At 39.4% G+C, this 27,041-nt stretch overlaps 1 protein-coding gene across 2 annotated transcripts in view; it reads left to right on the top strand.

The window, feature by feature from the left end:
• Positions 1–27,041, top strand: part of FBXL7 (F-box and leucine rich repeat protein 7) — a 172,651-nt gene that overhangs the window by 83,396 nt on the left and 62,214 nt on the right. Inside the window, exon 2 of one of the 2 annotated variants that reach the window (XM_030969999.1) lies at positions 4,470–4,594. The exons of the other annotated variant lie outside the window; for it this stretch is intronic. The gene's annotated coding sequence lies outside the window, so the exon portion shown is untranslated. The remainder of the gene's footprint in view (positions 1–4,469; positions 4,595–27,041) is intronic. 2 annotated transcript variants of the gene reach the window in all.

Below are 27,041 nucleotides of genomic sequence, written 5' to 3'. Positions count from 1 at the left end.
ACTGAATAGTGAACAGGTAAAATGGTTTTGACACAAAGCATCCTCCAGTACCAGACCGTGGGCTGATGGTGAAGAGTTCAGTTGGGTGACACATGAGAAGATGCTTTGCGCAGTGCAAAAATGATCTTTTGATGAACTTGAAAACAAAAACTGAATTGCCTGGTGCCTTCCTAACAGATAAGTATGTGTTAAATATCTGGGGGACGTGTTTCTCCTGCAGTTCAGGAGAATAGAGAATTTCCTCAGCAATCAATCTGTTGCTATTACTAAAAGTCAGTGCATGGCTTTGTTCATCCCTTCTAGGTCTAACCCCACCACTTGCCTGCTTTTCTGCAAAGGCATCCAGGCTCACTGCAGCTTCTGCCGAAGACCTCTTTCAATGGTCTCTTATGGTTTTGCCCCAGCAGCAGTTAAAAGGGGTAATATTCACCCTGCTGTTGCTATCCTTGCATTTTAAATGCAGCACAAGGTCCTGGAAACAATAGATTTTGGCTGCTCAGAAGCTTGTCCCTCACAGCCCTTCTCCCCAGTTGCCTGTGCGTTAACTTTGTGCCATTATGGGGTGCCGCCCCCATTCAGCTGTGGCACCTGGCAGCTCCTCAAGAGCTTAGCCCTCCCCCAAAGCCAATGTCCCAGGAGGAACACAACAGTGTTCCTGCCTCTTTCCCATCTGCTCAGTCGATCAGAACTCAAGGCTGATGGCAGTTTACACCATGGTGCTCATGTGCCCAAACTCAGGCTTAATAGTTCCAGCAGACTGATTTACTTAATTTGAGTCCTCTACAGGCCTTGTAAAGTCTGTTGTTCTTTTAAAACATACATACAGAAGAAAATTTAATTGTTTTTTCTATGCTTTTGATTACTGTTGGCTGGATATATGCAGCTGCCTAGACACCACAGCTTTAACAATTCTTGCTGTGGTTTATACAGATTGACGTATTCCTGCAAGGAATGTAAGCCACAGAAAGCTGAAGATGAAACCAAGGAGGGACTGTTAAACTGGTAGCAGGGAACAATTTAATTGCAGTTTAGAATAGTGTTTAATTTATGGAGGCTTCAGTTACATTGTTCCGTTTTTGTTACTTGACACCCCAGCAGTTGAAAAGAAAACCCTGTACATACATGCTGCAAATCCCTAAACCCAGCTTTTCCTGCCCCTAAACTTGCACCATACCACATATGCCTTGTAGCATAGATAAAGTGATACATTCCTGAAGACTTACTCGATTTCTGCTTTTTTTCTAAATTCTGTATTGAGTTTACTAATTTAAGTCTGTGTCTAACTAAGAGTCAAATTTGCTCTTTAACTGAGGGGAGAGGTCTTCCCTTTGTTTAGCCTATATTCCCATTCCAATACATCTAGTAAGCTTTTTTATAAAAGCAAACTTCTAACTTTTTGCAAGGAGATGAGGCATAGTACAAGTTTAGAAAAATGTGGGATTTTATTAAGTCTGGAAATATGGATAATAGAGTGAGACAGAGATCAACATTTGCTGTAAATAAAAACATAGTTTACATTATAAGATACTACTCCAAACAGGAAAATATTTTCATTTGCTATTTAGAATTCTCAGTTGTTTCCTGTGATTTGAAACTTTGTTTTCACTTTTAATACTGTCTTCCTAATATATGATGCACAAGAAAGCATTCATTTCTCAGAAAATAGCAAACATGTATTTCTGAAAAACTTCAACTATTGTGCTGACTTCTAAAATTGGGCAAATGATTGGCCACTATACAGTTATCTCAAAGACACTCATTTCAAGAGAATCACATATTGATAAAGTACTTCCACTGAAGCTTTTCCAGCCATTTTTCTCTAAAACTGTTTTAACATTGATACACTTGAACAAACTGTGCCCTCATCACATCTCAGAACTGGGACCAAAGTCATTAGGGATGGAGGAAATGCTTTCAGTGTCTCTTCACTTGTATAGTAATTTGGGATTTTAGAACCTTGATTTATTCCCATACAGCTCAGTCCATTTTTGGAGATGGATTAACTGTATTTGGAAGAGAAAAGGCTTTGTAGAACAATGCTATAAGGCTTTTGTTCTTTAGGATCAACACTTATTTCTTCAGCTGGATTTTTTTTTTCCGCTTGGTGATTAAATGGCACTTAAAAGGTTTGAAAATTATTACAGTGTGTGAATGTTATACTGGCCCTTGTAATAAAGGTGGCCAAGGATTTTACTGGCTTTTTCTGAAGGACAGCAAAAGAATTGAAGGGATGTTTCAGGATACTGGGACCAGCTGCTCTGCTCTGGGAGCAAGTGCCTCATGCAATCCTTTTCATTAACTTGCTGAGCCCTTTTGTAAGCACTTTGTCTCCTCCCCTTCATTTCTGTGGGAAATTATTTTGAAGCTTTATTTCTCTAAGGATGCAGAATATTTCTTTCAGTCGAAGCCTGAAAGTATTCTAGGCCAAAATGCCTATTTGTTCTTCAGCAATACTGTCACTCCCAAATGATCTTCATCTACCTTTATTTCTAGATAATGCCTCTACTACTTACTTGTGATATTATTATTTTATTTTTATTTTTTATATAGCTGAAGAACTTCTTACAAGATGCTTTAATCTTTCAATGTTTAGTTATACTTGATTTTGGGCAGCTTCTATCTTATTCCTGTGCTTCTAGACCAGTGTTTTCTCCTTTGATGTTTTCTTATTTCTTAACAGCACCCTTCTGTATTCCAGGCAGATACCTAGATGTCATCTTTCAAGGAAATCTGTGGACCTTTCTCAGAGAATTCCTTCCCTCCAGGGCACTCCTCATGTGGGACAACTTCCTGAATTTAAGCACTTCTGAAACAGAGCCAGCCCTCCTGCTCCATTTACTGCCTTTAAGAAGTTCTCTCACTGTGGCTTTGTTTGTGCCTCTTCAAACTGAGGCTCTCCTTCCAGGCTGACTCATCCCATGTCACTTTTCCTTGGGAGACTCTAGGAGCTTGTTGGCCCTAGTGTAGATGGAGTATCACTTTTCCAGGTATCTGTACTTCCAGGGGGCTTTGTGAGCAGGTGCAGATTCACTGGGGTTTTCAGCAGAGTCTTACCATAGACTGGACATGAGTTTCAAGCTGAGCTGTGCAGTATTTACCGAGAAAAGTGACTGAATTGCAGTCATATATACATACCAAGTACAAACGTTCAGTTCTTCCAAACTTGGCTAAAGTTGGGCCTTGACAAGCACTATCATAACTCAGACTCATTCCCATCACCCAAATCCTTAGTGAAGATGTTGAACAGTATTGCTCTTAGTATTAACCCTTGAGAGTTTTAATCTGAAATTCTATAACTTGTTTAAGATGAAAAATCAATTGTAAATAAGTAAGAAAAGGTGAGGTATGAGATAAATATAAATTCAGCAATTAAACTGTGTGATGCCATCAGTCAGACAGAGCCAACTGACTTCCAAAATATTATGACATTTTCAGTGACACTACAGAAATAAGTGATTTTTTTATAGGGAGTGAACAAAATATACTTCTGCCTATGCAAGACTTAGAGGAATCACTGAAAGTATGGCAGGTACTGGTTTATATTTGCTGTTAGTCAGATGAAGAGACACCTTCCTTACTAGAAAAATATTAAATTGGATTTGATAAGGCACCATGTGCTTGATGTTGTTCTTCAGTTCCTTCTGGGGAAATGAAGGAATCTGTTCATCCCCACCCTGCCCAGCCATTTTTCTTTCTCTTGGAAAGCGCATGGTCCTTTCAGAGGTTTGGCAACAACTTGTTGCATAAGGTACCAGGCTGAGTCATTCAAAGTTGGTTAGAGGATTGAAATGACACTGTTCTACACACACACAATAATTGCAGGCTTTTAAAATGCAATTGTTTTAAGAAAATACTCAGGTTCTCTGTAAAATTCTCAAATAGGAAATCCCTCCACCCATTTCCATAAATTATTTATACAAGCTTCAAGCTTGATATTTAGCTTTGGACACAAATGTAGCTGCAGCTGTTCTCACAACCCTTCCTCTGGGGATGCTGCTGGTTAAGCCCTGTCCAAACTCAATGCCCATTCTTCCTACAGGAAGAATCCCTTCTGTAAAAATCCTAGTGAAATCTAAGCAATTTTATTGTGATTTAGGATAAACTAGATTAGTTCAGTGATTGTTTGTGGCCTATCTGAGGGTTTGGTACGTTGTCCCCTGGTGATAGGCTTTGTTTTCTTTCTGTAAAGCAAATGATTATTAAATGCCACCAAACAACCCTGTGCTGAGTAAACTTTGTAGCATTGCCAGCACCGGTGGTCATGCCTACAGGAGCCCAAGATAAAATAACTACCCAACTGTTCACCCATTCTTGTGGGTGAGTTTTGCCACCAGCCAACAAGGAAAATGTATATGAAACTGGGAGTTAATTTTTAAATGGCGGATTCTCCTTAACCTGCTTATGTACATGTGCTTTTGTTTTGTTCTCTATTCTTCTCACTGTGGTGAAGTACTAATTTGTGTTTTTAGCTTAACAGAAGAGTGGGAGAAGTGTATGGCTTAAGCTGTCGTGGGCTGGCCAGAAAAGAAGGAATCAAAAGGTCAGCAATGAAAGGAAATAACAAAAAGCAAAGGAGTTGATAGAAATCCTGCAGGTAACAATGGGTTTTGTTTACTTCTTCACCAGTACCTTGTTTTTTACCATTCTGCTCCTGAGATTATCAAAATATGAAAAGCAATTCCTATACAGTTTAGGAGAGCAAAGGATTCTTTTATCCAGATGGATGGGAAATACTAAATGCTGAGTAGAACTGTGGATAGATTTTACTTGCATGTGTCCAGGATTGCTCAGGGGTGTGATTTGAGGAGTGTAGGTTGCCATATCTCAGTGGGAATATGCCTGCATTTGTTGTGATGGAAAAACTGTCCATGGAAGGTGCTCTGTCTGGTTTAATGTGTCCACAATACTTCCAGGCATTGTAAACCTGTGGAACAATTGCAGTGAGATTTTTATTATTTTTTTAATAACACCTTAGCTGCAATTTCATGTGATTAAAAAAAGGCTTCATCAAAGTTTGTTATTGATAATTACATAAGTTGGTGTAAAAGAAATGCAGTGGTACATATCTGACCTGAAATCTGAGTTGGTAATACATGGTATTTATTTCTCTTCATTTGCATTGCCTCAGCAATAACCATGCCTTACTATAAAGCCCAAACTCTTTTGATCTTAGCCAGGCTGGATTATCACACTGCTCTGAATGATAATTATATAGGGCTTGGAATGCACACAGTATGTCATCAATGCATTTTAGAAACAAATAAACACACTGTATAGCACATCCAGTACTCTTCAGTTCTCTTGAATAAGTATAATACAACTCAGTGCACAAGAGCTGTTAAGCAAATGACTTCTGGCACTTAGCAAGGCAGGGGCTGTCAAATTTTGTTGCAGCTCTGATGATTTGCTAGACCTGATGAATCAAACAACCTTCAATACACAGTAAAGTTCAGTGTTTAAAATTTGCATGTATTAATTTAATTTCTCTGTTTAATTGTTTATTAAATATTTGCTAAAGCATCTCACCTGTTGCAAGATGTCTAAGAATATTGACTGTGTCTTAAATAATAGACCAGAATTAATTACTTGTTTGGGAATATTGTGAAGATGCACCAAGTGGTGTCAAATCCTATTCCAGATTTGGCATTGTCCAAGGGGCCACCTATTGTTGGCTTAATGAGAAGTAACCTGGACAAATGGAACCTTTTCCTTTCTGTTGCTTGTTCCTCCATTATTTTTTTTCCAAGGAAGTGAGAAGATGTGCAGAGGTGTCAAGAAAATGTAAAGTCCATAACTGCAAATGATGTAAGCAGGGAAATAGGGACAGTCTGTATGTAGCTATAGATCTCCTTCAAAATTATGGAATTGAAAACTGTCCCATGTTGTTCTGGGCAGGAACAGCAGAAGGTGCGCATGGAAGGGAGTGTTATGACAGGTAGCATTTTGCAGCAGTGTTGGAAGGAACATGATTCTTCAATTTCCTCTCCTTTGTTCCAGTGTGCTGCTGAGTAATGTGCAGCATTAATTTATTATGTAGGTAATTTTCTTTTCTCCCCTTTTAAAATAATTGTTAGAGAGTGCGCACCAGAAGTATTTCTGCTTTCTGTCTAGGGTTGAGATGGAAAATGGCAATGATATACTGCAGCTGTCCAGCATGGGGGCAGCAAAAATTACTTCTATTGTGTGTAAATGAGAGTTGGGTAATATGGGAACTGTTTTCTACATTGGAAATAGCTCATATTTTCTGGAACGTGCATGCAAACATTCATTTTTCTAGACAGTGAACCCAGTTGACTTTGTAGTAAATCAGTAGCCTACTCAGTGTTGTATCTAGGTATGACTTTGGCCCTCTGCCTGAGTGGGAGTCCTGGAAGGCTTCACTTTATGTCTGCTCTGAGCATTGTGAGCTCCTGTTGTTTCTCTCATCTTTGTGAGGCTGCACAAAGCTTCATGAAATCATGTTGCCCTGCTCAGCAGCAAGCTTACAGGCTATTAAAAGTCAGTTCAAGTAAGGAATCAGTCTGCATCACTCTCCTCTTCTCAAGTAACATGTTTTTTTCATATCTGTTTAAAGGAAATTGATATTTATCTTAATTCTATTCAAATTCCAGGTGTTTTCCCTCGTGTTAATGAGAACCAGAAGATTTTTCCTTGATACATACTTTTTTTTTGCCGCTGATTTTCCTTGAGCATTGAAGGAGAATATTATCAAACCTAAAGGACTAATATAATTACTTTAAAAACAAATAATAAGAGTCTTATTTGGGGTTTTGTTTTCAGCTTTTTTCTTTCCAAATAGATTGCAGTATGAAGACAAGAACTCCAGATGTTAGGAACTTGAGTTCTCAGTACACTGGGGAAATTAGGACGAGTGATCAAGAAACTGATGAAAATAAGGGCTCCTTGTAGCACTGTTATAGAAGATGAACTTGTCTGGTCACACATAATGTATTTAGTTGGGGAATAAAAGAAGTCTTTCCTAATTTTGAAAGTTCTCTCTGTCTTGAAATTTGGTGAATCTTTTCCCTAACATGATTGGTGAGTATGCAGGGCTCTGTAAAAGATCGCTTAAATTATTTTTGTTCCCCTAATCCTTCTCTGCATTTCTTCATCAAAAGGCTATCATATAAGTAAGCCTCTCCCCAGTCAAGAGTAGCTGAAGAGCTGAGGTGACAGTGTTCTTATAAATACCTCTGTTTATGCATGGATTTATGATCATATATGCTCCAAAAGGAGACTAAAGAAAAAAAGAAAAAAGTGTTGTTCTTTCCTGTGTTCCTAGGGTCACATACCTCTCGTGTGGGATTTCTGCTTGCTGGATGAATCTAAAGGATGCTGCTTTCTGGTGCCAGGGCTACTGCCACAATACTGTGTATCTCAGGCTGTCATGGATAAATATCCCTTCAGGGAGACAAACTGGTGTTCATCTAAGTAGGGGGATCCCAGAAAAACTACCAAATACCTCTGTTGCTGTATTTTTGAATGTAGTAGAGAAACTTTGGGTGGGGAGGAAGGAGGTGTAGGTTATAGCTTAGAGGAAAAGTGGTGTGGACAGCACTGTAATTATGGAGTGGCTTATCAACTCTGATCACATGTCAAATTTCACTGTCCTCTTTAAGAGAATTATTTGGGAAAGGTGGAGTAGCATGGGGGTGAAGAATAAGCTCCTCATGCCAAGGCACAGTTGGCAGCTGGCCACCTTTTTTAATGTTTTATTTCCTTCATGACCTATTGTTGTCTGCCCTGACCTGTGTTTTAGCTCTTAGGCCCTGGCAACAGAGAGATCAGATTAGGTTAACTATTATATTGTTTAAAAGCCAGTAGACTGATAAGTACAGCAGTCTTCAGTGCAGCTTTTAACAAGTTTTTCTACCAAAATCCAACCTGAAACATGATCTTGAACAAAAGTACTTCATTGTTTCACTGCTCTCTGCTATCATTGCATAAAACTATCACTGGATTTCAGATTTATGTTTCGAGGTTAAAAATCTCTGATTAGTGCTAAGCACCACTTGTTAATGTCAAGGATTTAGTACATTCTATCTTTATTTGTTGATTGCTGGAAATGAATATGTTCCTTTTTAAGAAGGTACCATAAATTACTAACTTGCTTAGAATAAAAGTGGAATTCTTCATCAACCCTCCCTAAATATATTGACAAATTCTGCTTTGTTACTCCAGTGCTCAGCTGTGTGAGGTTCTGTTGCCTCACACAGCTGAGCAGCAGCTGCTGGTGATGCCCTCTATTTCTAGCAGCACTTTGGAAAAAGTTACCCAACAACTAACTTTATATTAATTAAATCTTGAATGTACTTTCTTTTGCAGTTGAGGCTGCTATGAAATTCCTTTACTAGTGGGCAGTGCCTTTTAATTGATTCACAATAGACTCAGCATCTGAAGTGATGGAAAGTCTGTTGCTGATTTCCCCCATTCATCTTGGGCTAAAATGGTGGGCTGGGTGATCAGACTCGGTGACCTGACATTGCTGAGATGTAGGATTTTGTAATAGACTTAATTTTTTTTCAATATCAAGGACAGGATAGTACTAAATTAAGTCTAAATTCTGTGAGGTGATTACTCCCTATACTGGGTTTGTGTGATCAGGTTTTGGTAGCCAGTGGCTATTGGGGTGGCTTCTTTGAGAACCATCAGGAGCTTCTGCCATGTCCAACAGAGCCAGAGCCAGCCAGCTTTGAAACAGACCCACCACTGGCCAAGGCTGAGCACATCAGTGGCAGTGGAAGCGCCTCTGAGATAACATATTTACAAAGGGGAAAAAATTACGGCACAACATCAGCCAGGAGAGAGGAATGAGAAGATGTGAGAGAAAGAGCCCTGCAGACACCAGTAAAGGAAAGGGAGAAAGTGTTCCGGAAGTTTGTGGAGGATGTTTCCCATGGAAGGGAGCCCAGAGTGAAGCAGAGGAGGAGTGTGAGGAGTCCTCTCCCTGAGGAGAAAGCAATGACAGAGACAATGGATGATGAAATGACTGAAACGCCCATTACCCATTCCCCTGTGCTGCTGGAGATCTGGAGGTAGAAAAATCAGGAGTGAAGTTGAGCCCAGGAAAAAGAGGGTTTGGGGGAAGGTGTATTTTGAGATTTGGTTTCATTTCACATTATCCTACTCTGACTGGTAATTACTTAAGCCAGTTTCTCCAAGTCAAGTCTGTTTTGCCCATGACAGTAGTTGGTGAGTGAGCTCTTCTCCCTGCCCTCATCTCAACCCATGAGCCTTTGATTAGATTTTCTCTCCCTTGCCCTGTTGAGGACAAGTGATAGAGTAGCTTAAGTGAGCATCTGGCACATAGCCAGGGTCAACTCCCTGCCTTCCTTAAGAGGTTGAACAATGCCAGGTCTTCCCCTGCAGAAGGCAGGCATAGGACGGAGCACAAATGGTCCATCTTTTACTCCCTTGTTGGGTATCAGCACAGCCTGTTTTCTTGGTGTGGTGCTGCAGCTTCTTGGTGGCTGTCACCAGAGTGTACTCAGCCAGTTTGGGTTGGGGGCTGAATTCGGTAAGCTTTCCCAACAATTTACAAAACCTACATGACTATACAGAATATACCAATCAAAGAGCTAATCTATGCAACCTTATCGAGGAGTGGTGCACAGTCTAGGTGCACTGGCATTTTCTGCTCTTCCCCTTGGAATGCTCCACTGGATCAGGAAATCTGCCTTCTGAGATCACGCTAAGTGCACTGGCTGTCAAAGGATATGGATGCAGAGGATGAGGTTGCAAGAGAATTTTATCTTGGGTTATAGAGAAATATGATCAGACATAGACTACATCAGGCCACTGGCACAGGCACTTGAGGCCTGGAGAGATTTTTATGTGAAAAACAGCACAATGCTTGCTGCTCCAGACGAAAGCCATCCTCGCACAGTCACGGCTGGTTGTGTGGTAACTTGGCAGCATCAGTGTGGTCCTGGTTTGCCTTGTGCTTTTAAACTGTTTAAAGGCTGTACAGTTCCTTATTGTTGGTAAGAACTTTTTCCATGATATTATTCTTCTTCATCCTTTTTGTTTTCTCATGGTACACCTCTTGTTTTTATAGTTCTTTAATGGAGAGGTACTGTGTCTTCTAGTCTGTTTCCATGGAAATACCCAATTAGAAGAGTAATTTGAAGAGATTGAGACACTGCTGCCAAAACTCCTAAAGGGAGAGAGGGGTGGAGAGAAAGAGGAGAAGATTTGGGTTGGCAAAATGCAAGCAACATAGCCTGTCCTCTGCCAGCTATTTCCTAACACTTGTCTGTAGATTCATATCTGACTGTACATCTTGCACCCATTTGGTTTAAGCTACATCTGTAATGAATTTTAAAACTATAATTGAGTCTGGTGCTCAGCATATGTGATGTTAATGCTTGGAATGTGAATTTTTTTTCTTGTTGCATTGCTTCTTTCATATGTTTTTTATCAGGCAGTGGCCAAGACTTGAGACCAGAAAGGGAGGGGAGAGGAATTAGAGCATCTCTGTCTTGCCAATGTCTCATGTAAACACATATGCTGAAAAGACAGTTTTCTGTCCTTCCTTTGACACAGAACAGGGTAACCCAGGTATCAGTGATTCAATGATTCTCAAACCATTTGTAAAGGAAAAAAAAAAAAAAAACAAAACCAAACATTCCACTGACTTAATTTTCTGGTAGTCAGATCATTAACATATCTGCCTGTCTTCTTTTGACACAGTGGAGGCAGTCAGGAACTGATTTATATGAGAACAGGAGAAAAGAAGGAAAAACTAATGAAGCAAAAATTGAATACTACATGTGTCCTTTTCCATAGCTGAAAAATCTATTTGCATATATGAAAACATACCCATACCCCAAAAATTACCTCTGTACTTAAAGGGATAACTTTTCTGCTGCCTTTTGCACAGGAAAGAGGATGAAAATTTAAATGTCATAGGATGTTAGGCTTTGTTCATTCCCACAGAAATGTGTGCTGTGATGACAATTTGCAAACACACTTTAATTTCTGTTTTCTTACAAAAGAATGGGGCTTTCTCAGTATTTTTATGAAGTATTATCTAGACTGACCCTAAGACTTCTTATTTTCCTTCCTGACTATAGGTCTGTCTTCCAAGACTCATAACAACACCAAAGAAATCCCCACCAAACCTACTAAATGAGCTGAAAACAAACAAGAAGTCCCCCTCTCCCTGAAAATAACCAATCCAAATGAGAAAAAAACCCACAAATAAAGCCCATCGTCAAACCCATACTTTTATCAGAGAAGGAGTAGGTTAGAAATCTAGTGTACTTTAAGGAAGGCAATTGCAGAAGCTACCAGTATTCATGGGTAATTCCTGATCTTATCATCAGTAAGATAACTCTGAGCCTCTTGGTTGACAGACTTCAGCCATGGCTTTGAGTGTTTTTCCCATTTTCACTGCCTCTGCTGCCTTTTGTGCAGCTGAAGGAATAGGTCTGTGCTGTCCTTCCTTCCTCTTCTGTGACCTTGCCCTGTGTTTGTGTCCTTAGAGCAAAATGGGCACTTGGTTGCCTAAGAGCATCACGTTCCCATGGCATTGTGAGTAATACTTTTAGGACCTTAGGACTTGGCAGAGCAGCTGCTGTAGTGCCTTCTTGGACATGTAATCACTCACTTGCCACACTGTCAAGCTGCAATGTTCAGGAACATTTTAGATCTGACAGATCTCATAATTCATAAAGCTTCAGTGGTTTGGGCCTTCAGGAAATGCTTTGTGGGTTACTGAAACTTTCCAGCTTCCATTACAAAAAGTAAAGGCAGCATAGTTTAACATTTTAAATTCAGTTAGTTGAAATGGAAATCTCATAGGAATCTCCTCTGAGTATCTTTTGCCAACCAGGTACGTGTTACATTTAACCTCAGGGGAAGCAAGGACACTGAGTTCATGCAATGCAGTATTGCAAGAAAGCAAATACTTTGTGTTGCTGGTTAAAGATTAGAATAGAAAACCATCATTCAGGGTGAGTAACAGGTGATGTGTGATTTTGCTGTTGCTGCCTTTTTGCTGTACAATATAGGGGAGATCAGTCTCTTTCTGTTTAGGTTGTCATGTGTATTTTCCACAGAATGGAGTTTCTCAACATTATCTTGATGGAATGAACAGTCTTAAAAAACAAAAGCAACCACCACCCCTAGGAAAGAAGGTCTCCCCAACAATATGGTAGAAACCACTTATTCAAAGACATCTGCAAGAAACATGGAGTGAAGTGACAAACTTAAACTCTTCTCTTAAAGGAGACTGACAGTATCATATTTAACGCCACATGTTTATATAAATGTGGATATATATGCATATAGGCCCTTATTAGCCAGCAATGGAGATTAATACTGAATGCTTGAGCAAAGTGTTGACTAGTGTGTGTAGTTAATTAGATGTAAGCATCTAATGAACCCTGTCAGCAGTTGCTTCCTATTAAATCATTATCTGTTACAGAAACATGTTGATACAGTTTTCTTTCAATTCTAGAGTTAGAATAGATGTAGGAAAACTACATTTGTTGAGTAGATTTCAGGTCTATATTGCTAAACACTACCTCTTTTGAGAGAAGTGGATGACATTAAATTTGGTTTAGTTGCTTCTAATAATGGCTATAGCAATTGCCATTGGGGGTTTTGGCAAATGGTAATATTTTTTCTAATGCATCAAAGTCTAGACTGAACATGGAAAGATTGAAATGCCTCGGCAAGTAACATCATCTTTTTAATATCCCTCCCTAAATTAAATATGGACAGTCAATGTAGCTTGCCATTAGAAAAGCTTTTTAAAGGAATAACCTTGTAATACTTACCTTTTTTAATGGCCTTCTTTAAAGGCTTCTAGGTTTACAAGAAAAATACAGTTTCCCATCTTGATTCTGCACCTGTAGCAAAGCAGGAACTGTGAAATAATTTCTTGTAGTTCAACCAGACAAAATTAGCAAAAACATGCCTTCCACAGGAACAACCAACTAAATCACAAAACCTCCAAAATTCCTGTTATGACCAAGCCCTTCTATAAATGCTGTTCTTTTACTTGTGTGATGTATCTTCTTCATACTAACTTTTCTGCTTGTACATCTTTAAGTCTTTGTATGTGTGGCTTAAGCCATATCACATGAGCTGTCTGCTTCCTGCTTCTTCCTTTTTATCAGCAAGGGTTGTGCCAATGTCAGTCTTCCAAGTTTGCTTTTTTCCTTCCTGGTATTCTGATTAACTACAGCTTTGCTAAGTTTTCTTGAGAGGGATTTTTTATAGCATTTGTTACTGATGTTTTTGTAATGGAAAGTTTATGGTCTAAAATTAATTGTTAGCTGATTTTATTTGGTAGCAGTGATTTTCTGCAACTTCCCAGGAAATTTTGGGAGACCCCCAAAAACTTGGTTGTGCTGTATTTATTAACTCCTTCTCTGCATGTGTGACTGCAGCATTCTTTTATGGTTTCTTTATTATGAAATTAGTGCATTTGGATGTTTGATTTTTTTGTTTGTTTGTTTTTGGGGTTTTTTTTTTGGTTTTTTGTTTTTGTTTTGTTTTGGGTGTTTTTGAAATAGCATTGTACTTAAAGTATTCTTTATGCTTTATGCAATACTCTATAGTAATGATTTTTAGTCATCACTCCTAAGGACAAGTGAGAAAAGTAGCAGGAGCCAGACTCTGAGTTTGAACTCTTTTTCAGCATTTGGTTTTGGGATTTGATCCCAGTGAAAATTCATGTTGTCCTGCTTCCAAGGCTGCCTTTCAAATACACCTTGTGCTGGCTTTCTTCTGTTCCCGCTGACATGACTGAAAGTATCCTTAAGCCTTCTCTGAATCCTGATTGGTATGAGGAAATAATTATGAATGAGACTTGTAGGACAGGAGTCTTAAGCTTGCTGTTAGCCATTTTTACACCATATGCACACCAAATTTATCTCTAGGATGATCTTATCTCCATGCCCACTGTTTGCTCAACTGTGAAAAAATGAAGAAATAGCAAAATGGGTGCAAGTAACCAGCAAATCTACAACAGATCCTTGCAGTGGCAGATCCTACAAGTATACAATAAACCAGAATTATAGTAGTGAAAAGCATGAAGTTTAAAACAGCCTAGAATGGTTTTTTGTAGGGCACTTTGTAGTTTGTCAGTTGTTGAAATCTATTCTTTGTCCTCAAAGCATTTTTGCAGGTGCTGGAAAACACATTGAGCTTATCTGATGAGTGACAGTTGTTATTTAAAAAAGTCACGTGTTAGAAAAGCAGGCGCCACTAAACAAGAAGATCTGACAGTTCCATCTGTAATGTTTTTGCTGGCAAAGTAGATGAGATACTGTTCCAAAGTCTGTGCAAAGCATGCTGCAAACCTCTAACACTGGAAAGAACTTAAGAGTTTAATGTGTTCTGGCTTCACGTTACATAAACAGGGGTCCCTATGGTCCTATATTGATTGGGCTTGTGTTCCACCACTGTTTTTGTGGGTATATGCTAGCCCATAAAATCACATTTTTGTTTTTGCCTGCCAACTCCCTTCTATTGCTTTGTCTATTAGACTACAGTGGTTAAGTGCTACAGCTGGTGTGCTCAGGGATCCAATGCAGAACAGTCAGACCACTAACTTTTAGGCTGATAAGCCTGAGAGAAACCCTTGCAATTGGATAGTACAAATGAAAGTATGTCATGAGTTGTCAGAACTGCTTCGTGCTGTTTGGAAGATGACGGTGTATCAGCACAGGCTAACATCACCAGCACTACAAATACTTTGCAGCACATCTCTAGCAGTCACAGCTTCGTAAAATGACTGCTGTAACCCAGGGATAGTCAGATGGGGAGAAGACTTTGAAGTGAAAGATCATGTTTAGTAGCCTCCATTTTTTGGTTTTTTTTTCATCTGTTCCTCCTCTAACCATACAACTTTTGGGTTTTGGTAAACCTTTCTGTCGTCCTTGCATGTGAGTGTGGAACATGAAGTTTTGGTGAAACTGGAAAGCCTTTCTGGCTTTTTTTGACATGTTGACATTTGACTTACATGGGATGATATAAGGAGTCTAATTTTTTTCTTTAGCAGGCAGCAGTTAAACTGACTTAATAGTCCTTGTACAAAGGACACTGCAGCTTCCACTGCCAACTCTGACAGTTATGTGCCGTGTTTGGACTTCATTGAAATAATGACACAAAATAAAATGTGACACTTGTGTAGTGGGTGAAGGACTCTGCAAACCGACATCCTTAGGCTCAGGATTCAGCTCATGCAGCCGCCTCCTGCTTCGTGTCACATCCATCTCTACATCCACATGTGCATCTTCTCTCTGATGGTAACAGACGTTTTAGAAGGGCCTGTTCTGTTAGGACAAGGGTTAATTGTTTCAGACTAAAGGTGGGTTGATTTAGACTAGCTAGAAGGAAGAAGTTGTTTACTGTGCGGGTGGTGAAAGTGTCATAGGTTTCCCAAAGAGGTGGTGGATTCCCCATCACTGGAAACATTAAAGGTCAGGTTGGATGAGGCTCTGCAGAATAACTGGATGTTAAAATTTAAAACCAAAGTATTTTACAATTTCGTTATCATCATGATATATCACTATATTATCATAGTATCTATTATTCTAACTCATAAACATATATTGTGTAGTATTATAGAATAACTTGGAATATAATATGTTACCATTTTTTCTTTAACAATTTTTGGGTGATTTTTTTCTGTTTGTTGTTTGTTAGTTTTGCCAGGTGGGTCAAAGTCTATTTTTAGTTGAGTAAATGCATTACAGAACACCCTCTATCATTTTATTATAATTTGAAGAAAATTAAGGAACTCTTCCTGAATATGGAATGAGGTTTTATTACCTCAAAAAATTCTGCCAATGTCTTGCAGGGCAGGAGTACTGCAATGGAAAGAAATGAGTTGCAAAGGAAATACTTATGATACCAACTGCTTCCTTCTGTTTTTGGGGGGTTTTTTGTCCCAAGAATGATAGAAGAGGCACACAACCACCCTCAGCCCCCCAGAAACGATGAATACAGTGTGGAGTTCAAAGGACAGTGAGACTGAGTTTGGGTGAGAGCTGTACTCAGTTTAGGATTAATCTTCTCTTTCCTAGCATTCGATGTAGAGACTACTTTGGATTCTTAGGACCTGAGCCATCAAATTTGAGCAGGGTGAGTTGAAGCAAGCCACTCCTTTTCATAGTATATTTGGGTTTCTCATTGGCCATTTAATCTGCATGGCTTTGCTGAATGGAATATGCAGGATTTAGCATGATTGGTAGCCATGTGCAAAACAGACCATGACTAAATAATGGGATTATCTCTAAGTAACAGATGCACTTTTCGGATAAGACTTGTAATTGTGGTGAAGAGTTTTACCACTAAGCATGATGAGGAGGTTACTCTTGCAAAGTCAAGGAGTAGGGGTCATAGCAGCTCTTTGCTGCCCTCCTCCTACATTTGCTCAATTAATTGCAGAATTGCAGAAATAGTGAAAAGTTGTCTAAGGGTGGACATCATCTGCTTCTTCCTTTACTGTTTTACAAGTGGAATCACTTACTCTTATGAATGAGCACAATGAAAATTTCCTGCTTGCTTGTGTGTCTCTAACCCACTGAAAAAACACAAGCACAGCGCATAACCATTATATCTGCTAGTGTGGTGGGGTGAGACAGTGAACTGAAATTCTTTGATGCTGCAGACAAGAGGCACAGCTGTAAACCACTTGAAAATCTGCGCAGCCTCTACTGTTGTGCACCCAGAAGGCTCTAGTTGTAATTTAACCAGGCAAAAAGACTTCCAGAAAAGCGTCTCCACTTCTGGAATAATACTTCTGCCTTGACTTGTAGGTTAGTTTTGTTACACAGGTGTCCTCCATGGGGACTACATGACCTGGAGCTGGGCTTTTGTATGTTGGACCTACCTCAGAGATGCCAAGCAGGGCAGCATCTGGGTTTTTGGAGCCTCAGTGTCTCAGACCCTCCTTCATGTTCAGGGACATAGAGTTATGATTATTATGGCAAACAAATGTTCCAGGTCTAGGTCACTGTTCTCATTTCTCTTAAGAATATTTATCAGAATAATTAATCATTTAAGCGGTCAAAACTGACAGTTGTTATTTGATGTAGGAAATTGCACAAGGAAGGAAAAATTGGCAAGAGATTGTGGGAATTCTGAAGTGGCCTTCTGCATTGTTGGAAGTGACAATTTTGTTCATTGTTTCCCTTGGATCCTCTCATTAGTCAGCTGGATAGCTTTGTGCCTGCTGTGTTTCGCAAAGGTTGGGACACGGGGCCGCGCGATGATCACACAATTGTGCACGGAGCTTCGGCTCCTGTCGTCTTGCCATAGAACAAAAAGGCCATTGTTTCCAGCATAATACCAAAGCAGGAAAAAAATCACAAAGGTCTTTCCTCTAGATAGAAGGCTGACTTAGCAGCAGGCAGGAGAGAGCTAGCAAGGAGTTTATCTACTGGAAATGGCTTCTACAGTTTGCATTTTTGTTTCATCTTGTTTTGCTGATGGCTGGAGAAGATACTTAATGCTAAAACTGCAAAATCAGTTGTTGTAGATATCTGACTGGAAGCTGATGATAGAGTAATCTAGCACTGGAAACTGTTTTTGCATTTTTCCGGACTGTGTTACTGTTCAGTTTTTAGAACCATTAAATCCTAGCAGAGGAGGAACCATGTCTTTGTGTGTGTACATTCCTCTGGCACACTGAGAACCCTTTAGTCACTTGTCAGTAACAGAATACATTGTTGGAAAATACTTAATGACTTGCCAAAGTAGACTAAATAGTACACATTAGTCCTTTCTGGGAGGCAGGTTCTGCTTAAGTAAATTAAGTTATGAAGCCTTTTCTTGGAAAATCCACTCTTGAAAGGTATGGATGGAACAAAATACTTCAAATGTCAAATCTAGTTGTATTGGGTCAGCACAACTGAGAAAAGCAGTGGCCAGACACCTTTTTTCTTTTTTTTTTTTTTCCCCCACTTCATATTAGACTTAGCATGTCCTCCCTTACCCCATTTCCTTTCAAAGGGCTCTGTACCAGGCTTGAGCAGTGCTGTGTGTGGAAAGAAATAATTTTGTATAATGATGACTTCTAGGAGCACCTCCAGGCAGTGGGATTGCAAATTCTCTCTTGATCTACATGTTGGAGGAAGCATTTACAGAAACTACCTCCTACTATCGCCAGTTTGGACTCTTACTGTGCCTTATTCTGCTGTCAATAGCATTGCATGGTGTTGAGCCAGAGCTTGTATTAACAAAATCTATATTACTCTTAATATACATATTAACAGGTACATGCATCCAAATATTTATCATATGATATAAATGATGTAATAATCGTTCTGTAGTTTCTTGTGCAAACGCTTGTATTATTTTCCTATAGTAACTTCCCCTTTTAGATGAGATCACTTGTGGCTCTAATCCACTGCTCAACAGGTAATACTGTCTTCAGCAGAGCCTGTATTTCAAAGCTGTTAGGAGTCTGCCTTCTGGCACAAACTAGATTTTATTGAATGGTTTGCATAGCTTGGTAAGAGGTGTCTTGTTCCTGGAGATGTAGTACATTGAAAGCATAAGAAAAATATTTTTTCATGGGGAATGATAACAAGTTTATGGGCAGTCTGCAGTCATCAGTTATTTCTTAGTTAAACTGGACTTTACCACTTCTACGGTGAGAAAAGTGAGGAATGTTTAATTACCAGATAGAAAATGTTGCTTTAGTAGGCTTAGGAAATAAGGGTGACTTTTTTTTTCCTTGTAAATCTTATCAAACATACTGAATATTGCAAGTGGTCTTGCATTGTCAAGTAAGCTAGAAACATGGTTGTTTTCCCTTGTTGGTTTCTCTAACAGCAAAAATAGAAAATATTCATTTTGATGGTGGGTAAATGAGAATTATATCCACAAGACCCAGAAATGGGCATAATGGACGTAATAGAGTCAGTGTTATAATGACATTATAATGGAGACATTTGGATTTCCAGAGAAAAACCTGCCAAATGGATATGCCTCAGTACACACAATGATGGTGGACCTCATCAAAGAAGTATTCAAAGAAGAACTTTAAGAGAGAGAAGTTAATCAATACCTCATGAGAAGTTAATCAATACCTCAAGAGAACTTTAAGAGAGAGCATCAATAACTTAGCCCATTGTATGTTAAAAAGTTTTACCAACACCCTTTGTTCTAGTGTCACAGACAGTTCCTACCATTGCAGAGGGAGAAGGTCTTTGGAAATCAAAACAGTAACTAGAGAATGACTTTTGGCAGCACTGTGTTTTATGGGAGCTGCAGCTAATCAGTGCTATGCCTTGAAATAGAGTTGCATTGTTTGACGTGCCTGCTGCACTAAAAAACATTTAGCTTTTTTAAATGTGAAACCTTTCAGAACAATTTTTCCAATGTTCCAATCCCCATGACTTCAATTTTCTCATATCAGTTTAGGTAAGTTCTTCTTCCTAGGTTTTGGAGAAGTGAGTTTGGACTCCCTAATCTTTACATGTTGCCTTACTGGAATATTCCTGGCAAATGCAATAAAGCTGGCAGTCTTTTTAGGTAACTGATTAGAGGCTTCAGAAGGAAAAAAGTAACCAAGACAGGAAGAAAAATTATATTGAAAATTATATTTAAACATTGTAAACCTGTAAGCAGATGAGTTGGACCCATTCTAGGAAGTAGTCTGAAAACCCAAAAGGATTTTTTTTTCCTCAAAAAGAATTTGAGTAGAGATTCATAAATCTATCCTTGGGATGGTGGAGTGAGAAAAGGAAAGGTCTTCTGACATAAAACACATATCAGAAGGAAGAGTAGGAAGCAGGATGGCTTCTTATCTTGCTGAAATGTAATCTGCAGCCCAGCTGGCAAGCAGCAACCACCATAGAGGCAAATGAAGGGGTTTATGTGGCTGGCTTATGCCCAGACTGCCAAAGAGTCCTGGTCAATCCCTCTTTGGTTGTGATAAGCCAGTGATGATGGATATACCTGTTGGTGCTGTTTTCTGAAAGCAGAAGTCATGATGTATTGATTAACTTCCCTTCAAAAGCAGGAGGCCCAGTTGTCTGATATCTTCATATGTCAGCTGTTGCTTTGCTGGACTGCTGGAGATGCAGATAAATAGAAAGTTCTGATGTCACTTCTCCCATTAGCTTAAGAGTGGCTGGTCCATGCCATCAGCCCTGCTGACTGTTCAAGAGAGGCAGAGTCACTTTGTGGTTCGAGTTCTTGGCAGTTTCCCTATAGACTGGAGGAGACAACAGGACAGTCTTGCCCTTGTCTGGCTCTGTTGCTGTCTGGGGAGACTGGGCAATCCTTCAGTGATGCTGAATTCCTGATTGAAACAGGAATGTGAATTTAGGTGACTTAATTTGACATTGTCCTAGTTTTAGCTGGGATAGAGTTCATTTTTTCTTAGTAGCTGGTACAGTGTCGTGTTTCAGAGTTAGAATGAGAAATATGTTGATAACACTGATCAGTGATAAGATCAATGTTATCGCTAATATTGCTGGTGTTTTAGTTGTCGCTGAGCAGTTCTTACTCTAAGTCAGGGACTTGTCAGTGTCTCAGGCTCTGCCCTTGAGTAGGCAAAAATCTGTGAGAGAGCTTGGCCAGGACAGCTGACCCAAATTGGCTGAAGAGATATTCCATACCACAGAACATTATGCCCAGTATATAAACTGGGAGGTTGGCCGGGAGGGATCAAGGTTTTCCAACATTAATTTTTAATCCGCTCAATCTGGGACTTGATCGGGCAGTCATAGGCTCACGTGAATTCAACTCCAGCACAGACAATCATTGTCCTTGTCATGAGAGATCCAGATGTCTGGAAGAGATGCACAGAGAGAGAAGAGAATGGTCCTCAGGACACAGTCCAAAAAACCCAACCTAGTCAGTCTAAGAGCAGTGAAACAACTCTCAAATATCATTGCTATTTGTTTCCACGTTTTCAAAGTTTTTTTTTTTCTTTTAACTTTCACTTTTTGATCCTTTACTTCTCCAGCCACAGTTAAATTTCATTTCAAGGACAGCAAAATTTGGTGACTCATCAGAGGTTATCTTACCTGCTGAAACTCAGATGTGACAAGCAGTTGCAGCCTTGTTTAGGTAAGAGAAAAAAGTTGTTATAACACAAGCAAACACTTTGCACACTTTCTAGTAATTCTGAAAGAGAATCTCCTACAGCTGAGTTTCTTGGGAGGGGCTTTGTTGCTGATTTTATTTGATTCAGTTTTTGACAACTGACTAGTCTGAGCAGTACTTGGAAAGAATAGTTGTTTGGATCATTTTACATCACTTTATGGCAAAGATTTTACTTCCAACTGTCTTAGAAATGACAAGGACAAGATGCTGATATTTTGTTCTGCCAACTTCTTTCAGTTTGGATGTGAACTAATGAACCTTGTCTGTAGGCTGAACTGGCCTTGAGTTTTCTTTGTTAGTGATTTTCAGAAGGCCATTAACATTTTGTGCTTGAATGGTCATTGCACATGGATGCTGATCTTCTTCCCCCTCTTCTGACCATATCATGCTCCTAAAATCACCAATTTAACAAGGTTATAGTGCTGTTTAGCTGACTGCAGAAGGCACCTGTTTTTCTGCTTTGTGTGTATTGATGGAGAAGTTCATCTGCTTTCACTTGAACTGCGATATAGTCATGGTTAGGTGAGGGGTGGTATTTTGTTCCTCTTAAGCTAGCAGTAGCTCCAGGCAGTTTTACTTTTCCAATTTTTAGTATTTTCAAGTGATCCTGTAAAGCTCAACCACATGGAAACAAATAGATCATACTTAATCTGAGAGTTCATGGCTTGTAAAATGATAACCAAAGCAAGGCAATGAAGTTGATGAGTTTCTAGATTGGAAGTTTCCTTTTTTAGCACACTCTGAGCATTACTGTGGAACTCTTTACTCCGGTTTTGGGTTGGTTAGTATTAGGTTGCAAGAAACCATAGCGTTTTCTTTCTACTTTTGACACAGTAACTGTTTTGACAAGTGAGTGTGTGATTAAAGGCCCAATAGTGACATACTAATGACTGAAAGCCTGTGGGTTTTCTGTGTGTCTATAACAGAGGTATTTATCAGATATTTATCAGAGTGATTTTCAATAGCTCAGCAGGCAGTTGTTCTGCAATGGGAAAGTGAAGCAAGTGTTTGAACAAAACCCTGCTGTCATTTGGCAGTGCTGTTGTGAGCGAAACCTGTAGCTATGTCAAAGACCACTAATGTTCGGTATGTTGCTGGCAAACTGCTCATTTTATTTTTGATGGCAGATCCCCAAGTGTCTGTACACTGCAGCGCACAGCAGCAGATGTAGCAAGAATTCACATACACACACTTCTGCCTTAAAGCGCTTTCTCTCTTTTTACAGAGGGACAGTTTAGGATAGGAGCTCCTTGGTTTTATGCTTCTTTTCATCCTATCATATTCCATTCCTAGCCCTGTTTGTAGTTCCCTGTTCCTTTCCATGCAGATAACAAACATTGAGATATCTGCATTGATTAATCTTAATCAAGTACTGTTGTTTTTATTTGGAGGCTAGGTTTATTATTTCTTAATGTTTTCCCAGAATCTCTCCTTTCGTGGAAAGTTTTAAGAGCATTTAATGACCTGTGATAGGAGTGGTTCTGTAATTTTATATTCCTTTTTCTTTATTTAATTTCTTTGGTTTGTTAAAGTTTTGAAGGTCATGCAACAGCACTGAAAGTTTACAAGTGTAAGAACCAAAATCCTATTTTTATCTTTGTCCTGGGTCTCTTCCAACTCAGAATACTCTGTGAAAGACGAAACAGTTCTGTGAAATCAGAAAATGAAATGTGATGGGAAAAAAAAAGAATAATAATAAAAAAGCTTTTTTAGTTTCTAGATTTATTTCATAAGCTATAAACACTAAAGACCCAAAGTCTGCTAAGGTTACTTAAATGTGGTAGTACTGGTTTTTTGTCTCTCCTTGCACTGTACAGGAGCTGCAGTCAGGGGACTGAATACAAACTTTAGTCTGGTATCCAATCCTAACCTGAAGCTTGGCCTAGGAACAGAAGATCCCCATTTCTACAAAATGATTTTGCAGGATCTGTGTCTCGGTCAGGCTCTGGGTTCCACCTTTACCATACAGACTTGTGATTTTCACATGTTTGTGACCCTTAAGTCAAAATTAGGCATTTCTGGCTGCTTCTTTTGTGTTATAATGCAGGTCAGCAAGCAGCAAAATTCTGGGAGTGACAAGCCTGTGATGGTAAAGGCTGCCAAGTTCCTCACAGCCTTGGTTTGAGCTGCATATGTACACTGGTGATTGAGATAAGTACAAGCTGTCCTGGGATGCCTGCAGGAGAAGAGGGAGTTGCTGCCTGGAGCCTGTAACACTCTAACAGCAAGATTCTTTTTTCATGACTTTTTGCATTGAAAGTTCTGCTCTAGAAGAGAAGGGAAAACAAACATAATCATAAATCTGTGTTATAGGAAAGGAACAAAGCAATCTGATTTTCAATAACCATATGTTGAAGATCATGGAAAGCAATAGCATGCAAAAATCTTTCATTAGGCACTGCTCTGAAGTTGTATTTAATCCATTTTCTTGACAGTTCATGGAAACTTAGAATGCATCTTTGCATGGCACTGATTTAACTGCATATCTTCACTCAAGCTAGGATTTTCTCTTTGTTTTGATCCATAAAGTGAAGTCAGTGTAATCCAGCTAAGTAATCCATGCCTATTTCTCATCTATGGCATAACCAAATGGTGTTCATCTTTCCAATCTAGAGTATCACAATATGTTGTGTAAAGCAGCATTCTTCTCCAAATTCTTTGGCAGTCTTCTACCATTCATGACCTTACTGCTGTTCATAATCATATAGCTTCATTTTCACATTCCCAGTTTTTCTTCCCCCTCTCCCTTCCTTGTGTCTTGGCTAAAATAAGAGATAAATTCTCTGGGCCAGAGTCTGTGTTAATCTACTGCACTAAGAGGTGCCATAAAGTAACATAAATACCTGAAGGGTAGGTATGGATGGATGACTTATGGGACAAAGGGAACTTAATAAAGGAATGTGTTTAATTGCTTGCTTGGGATTTAGTGGGATTAGAAGAAGTTGAGAGCTTTTCGGAAAAAAGTGTTTGATTTTAATAAGATATATCTTGACTTCTGTCGGTAACTAGTAATTTTTTGTTTCTTTGTTTGGGAAGCTGAAACTATTGGAAATAATTATTTGTGACTTTAGAAAGATCTGGTCTTCTGAAAAGATATCAAAGTTGCTTGGCTGAACTTACAGCATAGCAAGGACTACTGCCAGCTCACTGGCAAATGAGCAGGTCTTCCAACAGCCAAGATCTATAGCTTTAACTTGAGTAGCAGAAACTGGTGCTCAAATAGATTAGCAATGCTTTGCATAGCCTTATCTTTCATCAGTCCAGGAGAGACTGTTGCCATATTAACAAATTGTTTTAGGACACTGTTTTGTTATTTAACACAAGCTTGGCACAGCATCAGACAAAACAGCTCTTCTGTTCTCCCTAAGCTATTGTTCTTTCCTTCTAATCTTCTGTAAAGTCTGTTACAGGATCCTGCTTCTCTTCTGCAACTTCTGTCAATAGTTTCTAAGAAAAATCTTCAACATCCCGAAATAAAAGCAAGGCACCCTGACCCCTAGCCTGTCATGTCTCTTAATTTTGTGGGCATGGTGTGCTGTTCCCGCTGCATTCCCTGAGATGCAGTCACCTCTGAATTTGCCTGCAGTGTAGTCATCTGCTCTGCTGCATGAGTGATCTTAGGTAGGACATAGGAGTGTGTGTTTTGTGTGGCCATAATTTGCACCCATGTGCAGATTTATGTCAAAAAGCCACATGTAGTTTCTCACAGCAGTGTCCTTCTGCTAGTGATGTTGGATGTGCCCTTTTCATGCCTAGATCCTCACAGGATCTTTTCCCCACCTCAGGTCTTAGAGACATTTTGGCATTCAGAACTACTGCAGCTCTTTCTCTCATGTGAATGAATAGAAAAGAGTGTGAGATGACCCTCAGAGGCAAGAAAACATTAATTAACAACACAAAGCTGTTTTCAGATGAGGAATAACTTCTCTCCATGGAAAGAGCATTCCTCAATAACCTCATTACATAAAACCTTGTTAAGCTCTTTAAAAGGTTCGAGTCTGTGAGATGTCTGATGCTGTGCATTGCTGTGGAAGTCATGGGAACTCGTGGCAGGTGTTGCTTGCTTGCAGGAGACAGTAAGGATCTGAGGGAATTAGGCACTGGTGTATTTATTAAATCAGTTAACAACGTTCGTGTGACTTGTGCATGCTAAATGCATATTTTAAGCAAAGCAGAAAATTGATTCTCTTTAATTAGAAATCTGGTACACAAGGGAGGGAAGGTTCTTCCATTGAGTGGCAGCAAGGTGTGATGTTAGTGTAACTTATTATAGAAGTCTGGTAGCTAAATCTCCCATACAATGAAAGGGATAGTTGAGGCCATAGAAGCAGTTGACAACATATTACAGATCCTGTATTTTCCTGTGAGTGCAGAAATATGGTCATATCTCCTTCAGAGCTTGCAAACTTCTGTTAGCTAAATACGCAGTAAATAGGTTTATCAGCTTAGTGTATTTTAAGTGTCACCTATGAGCAAGTAGGGTGAAAATAAAGGAACAAATGAAAAATGTTTGTGGTGAAAGATAGTGTAGTGTTAGGTGAGTGTAAGAACACTTGCCTATAAGATAGTCAGGAGTGAGAAGAGAAAGTAGAACTATATCTAAAACTGATCCTTAAGGCTTGCATTAAACATTTTGGGCACCTCTGGTGAAAAGCAAGTATTGTTCTGCCTTCCCTCTGGCTTCACAAAGCATGTAATGCCTCTGCTCCTACATCTGAAGGTCTCCAGCTTGCTTGAGTTCTCTGGGAAGTTTGGGCTGGTGTTTCTGCTTGGCCCAGGTCTTCCTGTAGTGCTTCAGAGGTGTGGAGCTTTTTTATTTTTAGCTTTAATTTTTTTCCTAAGTTCTATTTTTCTGTCAATCACTATTTTCATGGAAGTCAGGTGGTTGCCAGTCCATCTGTTTATAGCAGGCAGTGGGCTTAAGCTGCTTGCACATAACGTTTCCATTGCCCTCTCCACATCTGCCATGGCACAGACTGATAAAGGTAATGAAATCAAAGTCTTCTGTATAATCCAGTCTCACACTGCTTGTGTCCATGCCCTTTAAAAATGTTATGTATTATGTTTTCCTCTCTTCCTGTTTCTGCAGTGATTTTTTTAAACTGTGTGCAAACATGTATGTATGTTTAAAAGAAATGCTACCTGCACACACATTTTATATGTTAATTGCCTATGCTATGAAATTTCATCAGTAAACTTGTCAGTGATATACTGTTAAACTGGAGATGAGAGAGAGCAGGTGGCTCACACTGAAATGACACTTGCCTTCTGGATAGGTTTAACAATACAAGATTTGGATGCAAAGTTATGGTACTTGATCCTAGGGCTTAACTCAAAGGCATGGATGAAGATAAAGCTGAGTATCTTGATTCCAGAGAGGATGTCTGGAGAGACATGTCAGCAAGCTGGACCACGTTCTAGTTTTTCCGTTCCCTTTAATCACTTGAAGTTTCATGAGGGATGATAGTGCACTTAAACAGCCTAATATTTTCACAGATGCATGTCAAAGGCACTATTCTGTCTGTTGAAACTGAGCATCTTTCTGATCAGAGCTTTTTTCTTTGAAAATGCTGACTCGTTGGAAACAAAACTTTTAATAGGTATGCATGTGTCTGGGGAAGCAGAGGTACAGCAGAGCATCTGTTTTTGAAATGGCCAGAGGTTCAGTTACTAAGGTTTGTCTGAGACATGGGAGACATGAACCCAAAGCCAGTCTCTCCTGGAGTAAGGCCAGTCTCAGTTTTCAGGAAAACTTCTTTGAAGAGATGTTTTTCTCCCAGTATGAAGAAGAAGAAGAATATTCTGCTGATTAAACAAGTTTTCTGTGACTACTCAGTATCCGGAACAGAAGGAGCAGCTTGCAGGAAAGACACCTCTAAGTGCCTCAGCAGGGGCACGTGTGTGTGTTTGACATTCAGGGGCTTTGCAGTGGGGCTGCAGACATGGAGCCACAGTGGAGC

Source organism: Camarhynchus parvulus, chromosome 2, assembly GCF_901933205.1.
Source record: "Camarhynchus parvulus chromosome 2, STF_HiC, whole genome shotgun sequence".
Classification (NCBI taxonomy): domain Eukaryota; kingdom Metazoa; phylum Chordata; class Aves; order Passeriformes; family Thraupidae; genus Camarhynchus; species Camarhynchus parvulus.
Note: the sequence above shows the minus strand (reverse complement) of the source record. Positions and strands in the feature narration are given on the sequence as shown.